The sequence below is a fragment of the Marmota flaviventris genome, chromosome 11 (assembly GCF_047511675.1).
Source record: "Marmota flaviventris isolate mMarFla1 chromosome 11, mMarFla1.hap1, whole genome shotgun sequence".
NCBI lineage: Eukaryota > Metazoa > Chordata > Mammalia > Rodentia > Sciuridae > Marmota > Marmota flaviventris.
Window position 1 is genome coordinate 85,966,420 of NC_092508.1, and position 19,231 is coordinate 85,985,650.

Here is a 19,231-nt window from a genome sequence, read left to right on the forward strand (position 1 = left end):
TGCGGTTTGGAGTGTAATTTAGATCAAACGTCTCCATGTAAATGAGTCAGGGTTTCTTAATTAGGTGCCTCTAAAGCAAAACCTTGGACCACATCAGTAGGTGTGGGTGTGGTACCCACAATACTGGAATCTTTCCTGTAGACCATGCTCTTAGTATCATTTGAATAGAGCTGGGTTTTTTTTTTTTTTTTTTGGTTGTTTTTTTTTCAGGCAGAGTAATAAATCTGCAGATGGCATAGACAGAAAGACGCTACTTCAGAAGAGCTGTCTAAAAACACTGCCTCTTTGGCAAATGCCTTAAAGTAGGTCATTCTGCTGTGATTTAGCTTTTTCTTTAGATTTGATTGCCAGCTTTTTGTTCCCATTACAAGTAGGGTGCATTCCAGTCCACAGACTTGTTCTTAATTTTTCCAACTGGTATTTGTTTACTAGGATTTGCAGATCTTCCTATGAAAATGGCCAATATCCTGTCACAGTGCTAATCATGCACTTGACCACAAAGCGAAATGGATCCCGGTGATAATCTGGCAATGCTGAAATATTAAATGCCTTAAACACCCAGTCTTCCCACAGCAAAACTGCATTGATTTATATGGGTAGGTTTGTTGAAATAATTGTGCCATCTTTTATACATGTGAAAAGAAGAGGTGACAGGATGTAAATGGAAAACTTTTACAAGCCATATAGCTGTTTGTATAGAAATTCAGGTTATCTGCTTTTATACTTGTCATTGTTTGTGTTTTTTATAGGGGGAAAAAATCATTGGGGCCCATTTCCCTATCGAGGCTTCAGGATTTACATGCAGAACCCCCTCCAGCATTAATGAGTTACCTGAATAAATTCCCTGGCAATCGATGGGCACATAGACCTTGTTTTGTTCTATTAATTATTCCTCACAGAACCTTGACACTGACATTAAATGAGGCCTTAAAAAATCTTGATGAAGGTCTTAAGGTATCTTTTACTGTTCAAATATTAGCATTGCAAAAACTCTGTCTAAGGCATTATTCATTTTGTTGAACCACAGGGAAGGAGGGGTTGAGATAAGGAAACAAGAACATGGGGCACAGGGAGTGAACTTTCTGGTTTTAACTATTTATTGCCTAGATGCTAGTCTTTCTAGGAATAAGTTATAATCCTCAAATATGACAGTGATGAAAATAAATGTTAAAATCATAATAGGTTAAAAGAACTGAGTATGTTATCTTGAACATCCTGTCTTTTCCACAGGCCCAGTTTTGTCTTGAAAAATTGTTGATATTTTCAGGTGAAATCCCAAACATCAGTTAGAAGCACACAACGTGCATTTGGAGAGGAGTAGAGAAGATTGGCCAGGTTCTTTGCAAGACTGGTTTGTCTGACTGTACCTAAGGAGCAGACTGGGAAAATGTGTTTTTGTGCAGCATTTCCCCTTGCTCCCACTGAAACTTCTTTTACTTAGAAGGGATATAGAAGGTTGTGATTAAGCAAATGTTCTGGTTAAAAACACTTATTATCATATGTGGATTAGCAGTAATCAAACAACACAATTAATATTAAAATTACAACGGACACCAAATTATCATCCTTTGATAATTCACAAGGAACTTTTGAATCTTGAAGCTCTCATTAGGAACTTGAGTTATCTCTGTGCTAGAGTGTGGTTATTAGATAAATGGATGGTTATTAGAAATTTCTGACTGGTGAAATGGCAGCTAATTGAAATTTGTTTGGATCCTTTTGGAGCGGAAGTTATTTATTGAATAATACTATTTGATGATACTTTTCACATTTTCATAATGCTGATGATTCTGATTTATCTGTTTACTTTCTAATTTTCCTCCTTTGTTCTTGAGTGATTCTTGCTGTGTTTGTCCCCCAAGTTGTGTTTAATACCATTATTCTCTTCAGATTTTGCACTCTCTCAATGAATGCATCCAGTTTCATGGTTTGAATATTTATTTTAAAAAGCTAATTCTCAAATCTGTGTTTCCTCCTCTAATATCATACCTTCATTTATCCATTTGCTAAAATGGTTTGTTAAGTGCCTGGTATTGCTCTAATCTCTATTAGTTTCTTAGGACACTGTGAAGTGGGAAGAAATTATTCCTTCAAGGAGTTAATGTACTTACATAAGAGGAAGGATTCATTATGACTTCATGCCAGTTAGAGTATGTGGCCTATGGTTGAGTAGGCTTGTGAGGGAGGTATAGCAAAACAACTCAGGTTGTTGGTGTTTTACAGTTAATAATAGACTTTGATTCATATGTAATACTGAATTTTCTAAAAGTCTTTGAGATACAAGTATTATAATGTCTTTAAACATAAATGAGGGGGGAAATTCTTCCAGAAGCTGTCTTATCCAAGGTGACATGGTTAAAGAGTCATAAATCCAGAATGTAAGTTCAAGATTTCTGGTTCTGAATCCAGCATGCTCTATGTCCTGGATTAAGTGCAAGATCAAGTGTTTGGGCTGTACTCTTCTTGGATTTGCAATTATGTTAAGCTGTGATAACATTATAGACATTTTGTGGTATCTTAGGTTTCTAGAACATCTCTGAGATAGCAAAATCTCTAGAAACTTAAGTTTGTTATAGAAAGTAACATAGTATTTGCATAGAACCTATGAACATCCTTCTGTATACTTGACATTATCTCTTATTACTTATAATACCTAATGTATATCATTTGGAGATAATAACAGGAGAAGAAATGTCTGTTCATGTTCAACATAGACATGACTTAAAAAATATATGTTTAGTTTGTGGTTGGTTGAATCCTTAGACACAGAACACACAGATTTGCAGGGCAGACTACATATTCTTTCACTTCCTTTATGTTTTCATTTTATTTATGCCATTAGATTTTATAGACAAGCACATGTGCATGCACATGCACACACACACAAATTTATAGAAAGATGAGTAAAGTTTGATTTTCATCTACAGATGAGAAGACAGTGGCTGGGAAGAGAAACAGCAGGCTTAAAACACTGTAGAAGCTTATGCCCAGGCTGAGGCTGTGCTGAGTCTCTCAAACTATCAGAGGCAAGTGCACAAAGTACTTTGCACTCACAAACAAATCTTTCTGATTAGACTGATTACTGAATAATTGAAATACTTTTCAAACTCATTTTCCTGTGTCTACCTTTGTTCTTCTAGAATGTATTCTCAACACAGAAATACTAGGATCCTTTTAAATCTGAAGTTAGTTCATGTCATTCCTGGTCAAAACCTTGATACTGGTACTCCCTTTCTTTTTAACTCAGAGGCAACTACTGAGTCCTCCCAGTGTCCCCAAAACCCTGTTATCAGCATGAGGCTCCTTTCCACCTCTCTCTGCTCTCCTTGGCTCCCACCACCCTGGCCTCCTTACTTTGCTGGATCTCCCACATCAAGGCCCAGATATGTGCACTGCCTGGATCACACTGGCTCTAGGTTCTCTTCACCAACATCCTCCCTTACCTGAGCTTGTGTGTCAAATCTTACCTTAATGAAGTCTACTGCAATGAAGTCTACTACAATCTGCCCTCATAGCACTTTCAATCTTCTTTCTGATCTGCTTTACTAGTTCCTTAGCAATTTCCAATATGTTATGGCATTTTCTTATTTATAATGTTGACATGTTTCAGTTTTGTATTATAGATTTTATATATTATGTAACCTCCATGAGAGCAGGGTAATTTCTGTTAAGGTTACCAATGTGTTACAAATTCCTAGAACAGTGCCTGACATATAGTTGATACTCAAAAGGGCAATTAGATGAGCCAGTATTATTAGTAGCAGCATTATTCTCTAGAGTTTACAGACAAGAAACCCTGGCACTGCCTCAAGCTGTTTCCAATCCTTCCTGCATCATGTAAAAGAACAGCAAACATTCCTAGCATACTTCATGGTCTCTCCCTTCCCACTGAGATCCCTGACCAGCCCTGGAACAACTGTGCCCTAACTGGTCTAGTAGCCCCTGGCTTTTCAGCTTTGCTCCAGCCTCCTCCCTTTGCAGATCCATTTTACATATCACCATTGTTTGAGATACTTAAACCCAAACCCAAAAACAGAACTTAAAATCTTCAATTTCTCAGTAATCAACCTCGGATCTCTATGGTCTAAGATGTCAGATTCCAACCTTTTTGCCATTTCCACCAATTTCCTGGCTCCTCCCTGGCACTGGAGTCTCATCTTCTTCTGCCATAGCCCAGTTAGCTCACCACTATATTCTGGCTCCCATATGGTCTTTCTGCAGCTTTCTCATGGAACATCCTGTACTTCCCAAATCTTATCAAAGCTTCAAACTTAACTTTAGGTCTACCTTTCACTGGAGATTTCCCAATTATTTTATCCCATTTCTTCCCAGTTGAATCATCAGCTGCACACACTGCTCAACAGTTAATTACCTTCTAGTCTTTCTTCTTTATGCTTTGTCTCAGATTACTAACGTTGAAACGGTAGAACCTTAGACTTCCTCCAGGTCTCCTTACTGCAGTATGGAACACAGAATAAGCACTCCATTGATACTGCTGATCCAAGGACTCATGCTTTCCTTCTTCTCATTGCAGAAGTCCTTTATCCTGCATGCTTCAGACAGTTGAATATTTGAATATTTCAAATGATGTATTTTGAATGATATCCTAAATTTATACATCATTGGCAAGTTATGGCATTTTCACTGCTATACTGATGAGGTATGTATGAGGAAAAGTGTACATTTAAACTACAGTCTTTTTTAGTTTACAGCATATCTACTGCAAGTCTAAATGGAGGAAATCACACAGATTCTACCAAGGATTAATTGGGTCTTGCTTTGTAAATGTGTTTGTGTGTGTGTGTTTCTTCTCAAACATCTAAAATGAATTCTATCATTAAGAAGTCACAAAATATGTAGATATTAATGTAAAAAGCACTTAGGAAGTAACTAGATAAGGAATATAATCATTAATCCAACCAATAATTAAGAGTCTTTAATGGTATATTCAAGCTTTATCACAAAAGCCTCAGTAGCGCATAGCAATAACCATGTTTGCATAATATAAGCTTGAAAATGGCCTATTTGCTGATGTTTTTAGCAACTCTGGTTTCATTTTATAAAGCTTTGAAGGAAAATTATCATTCCTTCCACTGTCCGTGGGTTAAGCTTTGAAGATCTGCATTCTGCCATCTTGTCGTCTCTTGATTCATCTTAAAAGCTAGACAATTTGGTTCTTGGGGGGTCATGGAACCACTTTTGGCATCCCTCTGCAACAGCGCTAGCTAGTGAGTAGAAACACACTTTCAGTAGGCTTCTCATTCACAAAATGTATTCAGAGACCAAAACCATTATTTCCCTTCCCACTACATAGTAAAAGCCATCCTAGGTGTGGGGTTGAGATTGGGTTATCATTTTGGGTTATTCATGTTTCTGCTTCATTTATTTCCTAGAACTAACCAAGTAAACTTGATAAATTCTGGGTGTCAAATCTCATTTTCAAGTCCTCTTTCTCTTTGTCCAGTTCTATTTTCTTGGTTCATAGAGAAAGTCTCTCTGCTATTACAGCCAAGTTTCTGAGAGTTTGGTCCTCAGAGCAGCAGCAATGGGGGAATTTGTTCTTTATGTAGAATCTCAGGCCCCAAACCAGATCTCCTGGATCAGAATTTGTATTTTTAAAACAGATTCCCAGGTGATTTGATTTGTAAGGATATTTATGTTGGAGAAGCCATGAGATTCTTTATGGGGTGCTCATGGGGCAGAAGTGCTGGCCACAGGCCTTGAGAAGGCAGAGGGAGTGGCCCAGTTTCCATTGACCATCACTGAACTCTTTCAATATCCTCAATCATTGGAATCCTTCTCCACTATGATACTTCAAGGCTTGTTTCCTCAGTATGGCATCTGCATCAATAGAGGGCACTGTTTTTTCCTAGCCAATTAGTAGATGCCATTAAGCCCTTCTGATGAGAGAAGGTGAGCCCTTCGGATGGGATGCAGGATGGCGGCCCTCACCACTTGTGGTCATTAATGTTCCCGTGGTGCTTTTTGTGAGAGAAGGGATTGTTAACCTTGGTGTCCTGGCTGCCTTCCAATCTGTGTAATTGCATGCAGCCTACCTAAGTCTGCTCTGTAGTTTCAATTAGGTAAAGTATTGTTCACTTCTTGTACTAAACTGCTGTGTTGTGTGGCTACAGACTGCTAATTAGCTGGTGTTTTTCAGGTGGCTGCATGTGGATGAACAAAACCTTTCTCTGGTCATCATCTTCCTACTCCCTCTCCCTTGGTCCCAAATACAGCCACATGTAACATCTTCTATGTTACACTTCTTGTGTAAAGGTGCTTTGGGATCACAAATTCTTAGAACATGACAATGTACTAGATGTGAGATGCCTAGCCACCTGCTTCTGGGCTTAACTAGTTTATTATAGGTGAGGGGTGTGTGTGTGTGTGTGTGTGTGTGTGTGTGTGTGTGTGATTCCATGTAGAGGATAAAAAGAATGTGATTAGGTATTGAATAAAGTAGGTTTTCCTATTCGATACCTGTAGGAAGAAGTGTAAATAAAGGGAAAATTCCTGTGATTGCCAGGGAAGTATAAACTGCTTTAAAAGCTTGGCACTCAAGGAATTGGCTGTTTTCAGTGTGATATGAAAGTAGAGTGAGGTCAAGAAGAACAGGGCATGCATTTTATTTCTCCTTTCTCACTAGTTAGAAAAATATAGTGTGATATGTAAACTATTGGTAAAATGCTTCACTATAGCTCCAATCTCTCTGGGGATGTCTGACCCTACACAGGAAATGTGGCACAAGGAGGGAGAGAAAACAGTATCAGAGGTCAGCACCAGGGAAGTACTTACAGCTCTGGAATGGCAGCTAGAGATGAAAGAGAAGTGGAAAAAGACCAGTGAGCAGAAGCCACGAGGGCAAGTGTCCTCTTATCAAAGAGATGTGTTTTAGAGAATTTTTCTGACATGTAAAGTGATTGTTAAAACAAGTCCAAATGGGGAAATAAAATGAGAATTAGGTAAGTTCTGACTTTTCATGTCTTCTCATGATATGAACAAAGTAATTCTTCTTTGATACCCCCAAACAGAGACAAAAGTTCATTAGATAAAAGTTATTTTAGGGTAATTTAAAAAAAAATTTCATATCCCCAATACTAGGGCAGACAATGAAAATCGATGAATTAAATAACAAATGAATAAACAAAATTGACAAAGGGAAGATTATTAAACCTTCTAACTCTCAATTCATGGAGAACAGGAAAAGAATTCTTTTAGTGCCAGAATACCAGCACCTAAGTCTTGCTTATTCTTACAGTGGTCTGCCTCAGTGTTCTATTTTTCTTATTGACAATGAGAAAGAAAAAAATAGGAGTTTTACTCAGTCTGAGGGATGGTTTGAAGAAGACTGATTTGCAAAACCTCATTAGAAGAGGAAGAATGTAGAATCAGAAGTTTGGGACTGAGAATAGGACTTCGGGATGGTAACACTCAGATATGAGCTGAGAGGTCAATATCATAATGGTAAAAGGTTCCTAGATCCAAGGCATTCATTGCTTCCCTGATAAAATTGTCTTATTTCCAGCTCAGCATTAATCACATAATAAACACTTGTTATGCATTTGCCTCATGGATAAATGTGTAGATGGATCACGCAGGCAACAATGATTTGAACATGAAGAGAGTTCTTAGAGCAAAGGGCAAGAGGAAGAATTTGAAGATGACAACAATACTGGGGGTGGGGGGAAGAATGTCAGGAAATTACCTCAGTCAATAAAGAATGTGGGTCAGACCCCCAAAAGGAGACAAGAGACTAGATGTGAGATGCCAGGAGTCTTTAGACAAAGGGCAATACTTAGTTTGAAGCTTGTGAGTTCTGCATGCATTTCACACTTCATTTCTACATATTATTGAATGAACCTGGGGGGGAATTATAGCCTAATAATGTTGTTAAGTCAGAGATTAAATAGAACTAAAAATTCTAATTTTAAATTGGAGTACTTTTGCCATGTAGAAGGTTTTGAAGGAGATGTTTCCTAATGGCCTGACCCAAACAGCCCCTGAACTCCTTTCCCATCCCCAGAGGCTCTCATTCAGCTTAAACCCATGGTTTTAGCTGTAAAGCACTTCAAAGTGTGGGTCGAGCCTTCTACTGGCCATAGACCAATTATTATTTATGGCTGAGAATTCCTCATGTCTGCTGCTAAAGTCCAGTCTTTTCTCAGCCTAGACATTACAGTCTTGAGATCTGAAATCTCATACATAATCTGCACTTTTTCTTGCATAAGGAAAAAAAAACTTTACAACATGGAAATCTGCAGCTACCCCGTGTTAGCTATTCCTGGATGTCACCCTGCAGCTCTAATTTCTGCTTTCTCCTCTGTATTCTGGGTACTGCTGCCGGACTTGTCAGCACCTTGTCACTGTTTCCTGTTGCGTGGGCTACCATTGGACTCTGTGTTCTTAACAATTATCCATAAAACCCCCACAAAATCCTTCATAATTAAAAAAAAATATATTAACAGGTAAAAAAAAAAGGAAGCTACTTCTGAAAATTTAGTTTCCTGAAGCGGATGCTATTTGTAAATGCCTCACAGCCTGGACGAACTGCAGTGTTGTCTTGTCTTTTCCTGTTCTGGGATGTTCTTTTGTTCATGGTGTGACAAGGATGTGGGGAGCCAATATGATTTAGCTAAATAATACACAAATGTCAAGAAGACTTTCATGTCTTGTGTACAGACCAGAATAAATTACTCAGATGGAATGTTTTGTTTTTCTTTTCAGGGAACAACCTCACAGTTTACAAGGAGCTTCTCTGACAAGAAGTAACTAAGAAATATTATTAAAAGTAACCTATTTTAATGTAGTATGAAATGGCTAAGGATTTCATTCGGGTTCAAAAGACAGAGGCCTGGAGAGGATGTTGATAGGCAGAATGCGATGAGGAATTAGGCTTGTTCTGGAATTCGTATGTCAGGGGGGTAGGGTATGTGTGTGTGTGAGGGGCGGGGGTGCGGAATAAATCCAGTAAGAAATGAAAATGAGGGAACTAGTTTCTCAGAATTAAAGGTGAACCGAAAGGAATTGGCAGCTGCCTGGACATGCCAGCCAAAGGCCATGGTATCTGATACACGTGACAGATCCAGAGACAACGGCAAAGCTCCCCAAACAACTTGCAGGAAAGGCTTGCCAGGAAGCCAGATGCTGCTTCTGGAAGAATATCTTCTGTGGTTGGGCATCTGGGTTCACTGCTTTCCATTTAAAGAGGAGAAAGAAGGTGGCAAAAGGCAGCCCCATCACTGCCTTTTAAAAAACATACTAAGAGTGCAAATATGCATGTGCACACACAATGTAAGCATTGATAATTGTTGACACGGAACTTGTTTTTTAAAAAACCTGCAAAGATGCAACTTTCCCCAGTGCTTTTTTAGATGGAAAATATTGTATTAAAGGATGTGTTTGTATGTATGTGTGTGTGTGGGTGTGTGGGGGGGTCAGACACCCTTAGATAGAATCTCTAAATAAATATGAGGGATTACTAATTAATTAGGTGATTTTATTTAATGGGCTGGGTTGATCACTGATGTTCAAGTAGAAATAGGAATTTGAACCATGGCCTGTGCCTCTATCGCAGTTGGCTGGTCTTCTGCTCTCTTTGTGTTACCATTCCTCCTTCCCTGGATACACAATCGAGTATTGGTGTTGGCATGAGAGCAGAATGTGGTTGAGTGGACTGGAAATCAGGTGACTTGAGGTCTGGTTAGTTTTTCCCCCTTCCACTTTGAAGTTTGCTGTGTGTCTGCTCTCTTAAAGCAGAGGAACAACATGTCTTTATGCCCTTAAAAGAAGAGAGCAAGCTTTTGTAATCAAGGTGATTTCTATTCCCCTCTCTTCCTCTTCCTTCCTATCCTTCTTCTTTTACCTCTCTGTGCTAAATAATTCAAGATAGTATAAAATATTATTGTATCTGAAACAAATGACGAATAGGAGTTTGGGTTGATCTGATGATATAGGTTAGAGGTTTATTCATTTAGTAGAAAAGTTATGACAAAAAATAAAAAAAAATAATATATTATATTCCAAGATTCTTTACTAATTCTAGATAATCAAGAAGTCTAATTCCAGATAATCAAGAAGTCATAACTACTGGAAATCTCACTGTAGACTTATAATAGTTCTAAAAGGTTCCATATCATTAATGAGTGGTTCCAAGTTCCCTGCTCAGTATTTCCTGGGCCTCTCTTGGCACTTATTCATTTTGTGCTTGTGAAATCTTAGTACTCATTCTCAGTATCAGTATTGACTCCTTTACAATCCAAAGAGTGATACTTTTCTCTTCATCATGATGAGAAGATGAAGATCTGGCAAGGACAGACATTCTGGAGAACAACTCATTACCAACAACCTCAAAATGGAATGTTCCCTAGTCCTGGTCTGAAATATATCAGTTTTCTAATATTCCAGACATAAGAAGTTGGTCATATGTGGAACTACTTACTGGCTATTAAACTGTTACCATCTTACTCAATAAAGTCATGGGATTCCATTTATTCTGCAAAACAATTATTAAATATCTACAATGTTTGTGAGGCTGCGGTAGTCTCTTAGGACTGGTACTAGTAAGAATCAATACTTCAATGGAAGAAAGGGCCAAGTTAATTATTTTCAATCTCTATTCCCAATAATATTTTAAGGTAAATATAGTAAATCATTTTTTTTCCTGCCTGAATATTATATTTATTTCTTCATTTTTTAAAAAGCACAAGGATGAAGACAAGAACAGTAGTTGATTATAGTTACAAATCTGCCAATGTCCTAATATTAGGAGAATGTTCTAGGCTTTGTTTATAGAATTGGTAGTCTTAATCACAAAGTAAAATGCTTCTGTTCTTGCCACATTTTCTTTCTAACCATATGTATGCCATTTGCAGGCTACTTTTCTGGACATCTTCTTCTGACCAACATTAGAAGTCCCTAGGAATCTGTTTTCAACTCTCTTTACAGTATCCTTGAGGTATTTATGACCTTAACCTGCTACCATCTTTAAACTGACAGTTCTAAAATTTATAACTAGATCTCAATCAACTTTCTTGCAATTCCAACATGTATTTCTTATTTCTCACTGGACCTTATTAATAGAATATAAACAATGACTAAATCATACCATGTCTTAAAAATTTCAGCATCTTTCATGCCTCCAATTGGGTCCTTTCCTGTATGTGGTTTGTGTATAATACCACTAAGCTAGCTGAAAACTCAGGTGCTGTCCTGAAGCCCATCCTCTTGACCTCTGTACACACTGAGTGACATGCCCTCTTGAATTTACCTTATCAGTGACTCTCATATCCATTCATTTCCCCATTTTCCTCACCACTCCTTGGTTTGGTGTTGCTAGCTTGGACACCTCCAACAGCCTCTTCACTGTTTCCACCCCTCCTACAAGCTACCCTTTATATAAGCTTATAAAAACTGTGGTCTTCATAAATACAGACTTTATCACTTAATCCCTGTTTCAGACCCCACAGAGATTTTCCTAATGTCTACAGAAAGAATTTCAATCTCCTTAGCAAAGCACAGGATATTCTTGACAATTTAACTTATCTAAAATATTTCAGGCTCCTATTCCACCCCATTCCTAGTTCTCACTGTGGATGACTCTCCACTTCTTTACCATGCCATAGTTCTCCTTCATGCCTTCATATACACAGTACATTTGACTCTCTATATCTGAGTTCTCTGCATGGGGGGATTTAACAAGCTGCTGATCAAATGTATTAAAAAGTTTTTCTATACTGAACATACAGACATTTTCTTGTCATTATTTCCTTAATGATACAGTACAACAAATATTTACATATCATTTATATTGCATTTAAGTATTCTAATTAATCTACAAGTGACCAAATAGGCAGAAGAATGTCAGAGGTTATACAGGAAGAGTATGCATCTGAGGATTTTGCTATCCATGGGAGTGTGTGTGGGGTGTGAGGGGTTGTCCTGGAACCAATTCCTTTCAAATACCAAGCAGCAATTTTATTCTCTTGGCTTGCTGCAGGCATGTTGTCTATCCAACTGACATTCTTACAGATAACCTGTGTGAAGTCCCCTACGAGGTTTTCTTTAGTTTCTTGAGCTAAATTTTAGCTTCTTTTTGGTGACTCACACCTTTTGTTTTAAGTTGAGAGGTTAGCAATTATCTTTTTCTGTAAAGAACCATGTAGTTAGTATTTTTGGTATTGTACAATTGGTTATGACTATCCAATTCTTCTCATCATAGCATGTGAACATTCATGGGAAATATATAAACAGGTGTGTGTGTGTGTGTGCGTGCGTGTGTGTGTGTGTGTGTGTGTGTGTTCCAATAATACTCTACTGACAAACACTTGAGGAGGTAGGAGAGATGTGGTCTGAGTCCTGTAGCTTGCTGGCCCCTTATCTTGTCCAGCCCTGGAATATAGCAGGCACTCATTTAAAACTTCCTGAAGAAATCAGTGTGTAGGATTTTGCAGTTAACAACATTTTTTTTACAAATGTGAACTTAATACATGAAGAAAGGAGGTTTGGAGACATGAAAAGATTTTTCTCAGTGTTGTGCAGTTTCTAAGGGCTGAGGTTGGGACTTGAGCCTACATCTTCCAATTCCAAATCCCCAATTTTTTTTTTTTTCTATTAGGTGAAAGGCCAAGATTCATAGTACAGAAGACTGGGGCAACTTAAAAAACTTACCTCTTTTGAGGGAAATATCCCTATGAAGTAGACCTTCACTAGCATAGAGAAGACAATGATAGATGGGACAGTAGCCATTTTAAAATCTTGTTTTGTTTTCTATGATTCAGTGGTAAATGTTACCATTCAAATGTGAAATCTAATGATCTAAAGTAATAGTTTCACTCCCGTCTTAAAAGCTTATCTCCCAAAGCCTTCCCCTGGAACAAGGATACACCACGGGAAGCATCATTGAACCTTAGTCCCTAGCTCACAGACCTTATAAATCCTGTGCCAAGATGTCTCCTCAGTAGATGACATTTTAATGATTACTATGGGGAGTTGGGAACTATTGCTTCACCCTCACGATCAGAGTAATTAATTTTCTTAACTACCAGGCCAAATTCTGCCACAGGAGTCCAGTTGAGGAATTTCAGACCCATAGGAAGTACATTAGCTCTTCAAAGTGATGGGGGTGCCATTTCAAACACACAAGCAAAGGAGCTATTAAGCTTCTGGCTTATTTCAAACAACTTGCAACCCTTGTCCCTCAGGAAAAAGAGAGAGGGAGAGAGAGAGAGAAAATAACAATTTGCACACATCTTTCATTTTCCAGTAAAAATACCCATAGCCTGCAAGTCTTTGGATATCAGGTATTGTGGTTGGGTGGAAGACCAAAGTGTACAGAAAAAGAGTGCTGTGCCAGAAGACAGCACAGTAAAACACACCCTGCTCCAAAGCACACCAGACCTGAGCATTCAGAGGTCTGGATGGGTGACGGAGAGCATCACCAGCCATTGCACTTGATGACCAGAGAGGAGGGTGAGGTCTCAAGGGCTTTGAAGTCCATTTTCCAGCCGTATCTAACTTTCCCCTCCAAATATCAGAAATGCCCACAGTTCCATTTTAAAGAGAGGGTGAATGAATTATTTCCTCCCCATTGTTTCCTTGTACAATCTAATTCTAGGTCGTCATCATTTAAGTTGCCTCTGACGTGGTTTTGTAGGATATTTTATTTAATATCCATGAAGACCACAGAGAAGCTTTAAATATCGGTTTACTCTCACAAAATAGCCACAGCTCAACAGTTTCTCCTTTCAACGAGGCATTCAACTGGCATGCTTCCATGAGATTTGTCTATTCAGCCATATCATTTTTTCACCTTGGAATTCTGTGAACAGCTGGGCAATTTTCTTAGAGTCAATGAAAAAGCAAAGATTTTTTAGCTTTCCTTTTAACCTATTTCACATTGTGCAAGTCTCCTACAAGAATGTTTATCTAAATCTAAAATTGGCAGCAAATATATTCTTCCAAGGCTATTTTCAAAAAAATCCATGAATGGCATTGTTTCATCAGTCATCTTTATTTACTTATTTATTTTTTGGTGTTGGGAATGGAACCCAAGAGCCCTCACACATGGTAAGTCTCTACTCTACCACTGAATTAAACACCAGCCCTCTAAGTTATCTTAAAAAGTCACCCATTTCTAAGACATTTTTACTTTCCTTCACTAATGTGTAATTGCATGGGAATTGAATGTTCTTCAGTGTTTCCCTCTCTTAAAAATCTGAGATTGTCTTGGCCACCACCAATGCATGCCACAAAGTAAATCTGGCTAACTAGTTCAACTTTGCTCTGTGGAAAGAGTTTGATATTTATTTTCTGCAATTATCATGTATTATTTTTATAATCTTGGAAATAAAAATGTGGCAAAAGATTTCAGCAATAGCTAGAATATCTTACCAGTAATAGTGGCAACAGGAATTACAGTACTGTACTTCAAAAGAGCAGAGCAGGCTAGACAGATGTGTAATTGACAGGATTCTAGAACACTAGTGACTGAGGCAGAAGGTAAGGACCTCACCTTCAAAATTTCTTGCTTGTAAGCCTTTCACAGAGTTAACATTTTGTTTTGGGTGGCATAAAATCCTCTTTGTGAGGATTATTCTGATAAGTGAGACAACAAAGCAGAAGAAATTTCCCTAGGAAACTGCTGTAATGGAGGAGGCTCTTGAAAAAAACACAGGAAGACCAGAGCCTTACTTCAGCCTCCTCACATCTGCACCAAAGGAAGGCAGATTAGGCAACCATGGCAGCAAGACATCACCTGGAAGGTGAACAGAATTGCAACTGAAGACAGGGGATAAGGTGCTAGCCCAATTGATAGGGACTCAATGACAGAGCAGAGTTTGGGTTGGGCATGATGACCAGGGTGTCTTGTGGCTTGTTGGACATATGAAAACAGCCTGGATGAGACTCTGGAAAATGGCTGAGTCAGGCTAGTGAGGAAACTCAGGTTCTGGAAAAAGCTTTGGAGGTAGGGGAAAGACTTTTTGGAACATAGTAAATTTGATTGTGATTTCACTTCCTCAGCAATTCTTCTTATATTTGTTTCATTAAAAATATTTTATACTTCTCTTATGATAAGAATAAGAGATGTGGATGTATTGTGCTTGTTTAGTACTGACATGTGGTAGGTACTGTGCAAGACCTTTGAAAGCATTATTCACCTACTCCTCACCATGGGAATGGGTTCTTTTATGATCTCCATTTCACAAGAGAGAATATGGAAGCTTAGCTTTGCATGACCTGCCCAAGCTTATACTTCTAGGAAATGGCAGAGCCAAGGCTCACATTCAGGCCTGCCTAACTCCAAAGCCTGTTTTCCTTGCTTCCTTAACCTCAATGTCTCCTTCTATACTGTTGATAGAGGAAAAAAATGAAACACATGAAAATAAATAGCATAATTCAAAGACTCAAAGAAAGAAATGGTAACATTTCAGCAAATATTTTCACAGCCTTTTCCATATGCAGTTTTTTCTACATATTTATATTTTTACTGAGTAGATAAAATATTGTATTCATGATTTTATTCATCTTAATATATGTGTTTTTCCACATTCAATTAAAAAGCCATGAATTACATGTCACTAAACCAATATGGTGTATCATGTTCTATATAACCCTTCCCCTGTCACTGAACACTTACATTATTCCCAAGTTTCTACCAGTCAACAAAATTGTCATAATAATTTCTCTGCAAACACTTTCCTCCTCTGTTACTTAGTATAAAATAGAGAGATGAAGATCACTGGTTCAAATCACATACATTACCTAGATTACTTTCCTAGTATGCTTGCTGATAGATTCCACCAGTACATAGAAGATTTGATCCAATACACACTTGTCAAAATAGATTCACCTATCTTATTAATTTTCTATAATCTGATAATCTTTTTTCCTTTGTTTACACTTGCAAACTAAGAATAGGAGCACTTCCTAAACAATATCTCTTTATTTTTTTAATTACCATCTGGGGACTATTTTAACAATTATCCAGCATTGAAACTTTAGGCTTATCTCCATAACTAACAGGATATTGGGGATACAGAAGTGAGAGAAAGAAAAATTATGTGTTCTTTACTTTGGAAAAATCTCAAGATTGGGACCATTTCTTTCCATTTGATTTCTATGACTTGATTTAACTAAAACTTCTATGGGACTTCTTTGAGTTTCTTTCCTCCTATTTCTTTCAGTCTAAAGTATTATTAGATAACTTTTTCATATACAGTAAGTACAGCATGCAATTGTCTAGTGCACCAAGTTTTACTAAGTGATTCCCTGTTTCTCACTTGATTCCTTTAAATGGCTCACAGCCTCCAACCCATTAGCAAGTCAACCATTGTTCTACGCTCTCCTTTCATTAGTTTATCTTCTCTCTACAACATTCCCAATGAAGTAGGAAAATGCATGTGATGTATTTTATAAAGATCAAAATTGCCATATATATGATAATTCAGAAGTCACCACAGACATTTCCAGGGCCTAGAACTGTAATGTCAATTTGTGAAAGTCACCATTAATAAAGATTTCAAACTGGTGACATTTGGAGATGAGAGCTTATTCTGAATTCCTAGTGTCAAGGTACAACAGTAGAAGTCTTGACTTGAGTGCCATTAAAAATGGGAACTCTGGACTTTGCCACTATTGGGTCTGAGCAGCCATTTTACAATTCTACACTTAATATAATCACGGCTCTTTAAATATTCTGGCTTTGGTGGATAAGATTTACATCTGTCTCCCAGTCTAACTGAGCCATATTAATCTTTCCCAGGCAGTAGCTACTCTGCTTTGGGGAGAACATTTAACTCAGAGCTCCGCAAAAATGGAACTCTGTTCTGTTGACTGTAGAGTACGTAGGTCAAGTGGAATTTTTGGCACTTCATTACATTCCCTGACCCTCACTAAACAAACTTCAAAATATATATGTTTGCAACAATTTGGAATAAACACTACATACAAGTGTTGATGGGAGATTTTCTGAAGAACTACCAAATGCATCAAGACTAAGGAAAACATTCTAATGATTCTTTCAAACATGAATATATTTAAATTCTAGTTAAACAATCTTCTTATTTAGTCTTCTCAAGCTTTGATGACATGCCACGATTGGCTGTTCATCAAAAACTTAGCAAAAAATGCTTAACAAGATAGAATCGTGTGCACATACTTGTGCATAATTAAACTCAGTTTATATAAATCAGTGCAGGGTGGAATATGGTCACACCACCCAAGAAAGGTTGGTGGCTGGAAAATAACACATTTTTCCCCCATGTAAAATAAAAAATATTAAAATTAGAATGCTTTGAAATGATATAATAATCTGATATTAAATCTTAGTTTAAAATATCTATTTTTGTCTCTATTGAAATAGATGAAATTTCTACAAAAGTTAGGAAATTCATTTAGATATAACAAACAAGCTTTAACTGTTATTACTGGGACTGTGTGGCATGACATGGAGGAGTCTCATCTTTTCAAGGTTTTTTACTAAATAGATCCTCATCTCTGTGAGTTTTTTTTTCTTTCTCCCCTAAAGGAACATTTAGCTGACTCTTAATTTCTTCATTTTATAGCTGTTCTTTGAGTTGAAAAAAAAAAGGAGTGATTGAGACTGAGTAATGGATATTTCTCAAGAACTCTAAGACTAGGTATTGCATAGCATTAAAGAGTATACTTTTCCATTTGTTTTATGACTTGGTCCAGTTAGAGTTACTGAGATAAGCACTCCATATTTACTTGTAACTTGAAACCCTTCTCATGATGTGTAAAAATCCTGAGGGAAAAAGAATTAACATCTGAAGAATGCTTACCTTGTGCCAGGCATTTTATATGCATTATCTCATTTAATTCTCATAACCACAAGATATGGTTGATATTATTTAATCTGATTTTACTTGCCTGAGATCATAACAGGAGTAAAGTACAGAACAAGGCTTTGAGTCTAGGTCTCTCATTCTCTTTCTATTTCTTTGAAACCCAAGATCCTTTCACTGAAACTCACTGAGTTTCTCACTGTAGCCAGCATGTGGAGGCGTAAGAAGGGATAACAAGGGTAACAATAATAAGGAGGTTTTAAACTTTGAGATAATGTTCCCCTCTGAGAGTAAAATAAGAGAATAATATGATGCATGTGTTTAAAACCTGTTCCCTAATGCAAGAACTGGTTTGGCAAGTTATGGACTACCCATACATTGGAATACTATGCCATCATTAAAATGAATAAGAAGAGTCTATTTAATGAAATGGAAGGTTGTCCATGATTTGCAAAATAATTGCAGAACCGTATGTGCAGTATGATGTACTTTAACACCAGAAGCAACCACACACACATATGGTTGCATGTGCTTTGAAACAGGTCTGGAAGGATGCATAAAAAAAGTGTTAGTTACTTCTGCTCAGCAAGCTTAGAATGACTGGTAGGCAAATTTCACTTTTTAATGTGTATGCATTGCTGTTGCTTAATTTTTTTGTGTGTGCAGTTGCATGTATTACATTCACAATTAAAAATCATGTAATGCATTAGTTGAACAATGTGTAGGAATGACTCATCCTAAGGAATGGATAATTGAGGTGATTCAGGAGATTTAATCTTACAAAAGCAAAACTGCTATTTTGGATCACTATTCTGTGAAAAATGCTTCACAATTACTATGTATATACAGTGAAAGCTAAAATCTCATAACTTGTATTGCACTGTGCCTTATCTGAAGAAGGTGTTAACAGAAGGCAAATGAGTAACAGTCATTTCAGACTTAACTTGTACAAAATAGACCACTCAAACCTACTCTTCCTGTTCCTCCCCCAGTTTACCCATCTCTGTATGTATCATTATCATTTCTTCACTTGCCAAAGCAGAAACCCACCTGATTTCTCTTTTCCTTACCCCCAAACAACAGCAAACCCATCTTGACCCACCTCCAAAGTCTCTTTACTCATATCTTTCTGAGGGCTTTATTCAAGGCATCCCTGTCTCCTACTTGGTCTATGATGGCTGCCTGTTAATAGATCTCCCTGCTTTCACATTTGCAATCCATTTTCCACTCAGCTGTTTGAGGGATCTTTTATACTCCTTGAATTTAGCATTCTCCAGTGGTACTTCCTTGTTTTTAGAACAGAAGCCAGATCTTTCATTGGTCCACATGTGACCAATGAGACCTGTGACCTGATGCTGTATAATGTTTAGAACTTCAGCTCCTGTCCCCCACCTCTGTTGCTTACCAGGTGCTGGCTGTCTAGTCCTACT

General features: G+C 37.6%; 1 protein-coding gene across 1 annotated transcript in view; it reads right to left on the reverse strand.

Annotated features, from left to right (window-relative positions):
- The window catches only part of Arhgap15 (Rho GTPase activating protein 15), a 630,363-nt gene that overhangs the window by 42,498 nt on the left and 568,634 nt on the right, over positions 1-19,231 (reverse strand). The window lies entirely within an intron of this gene.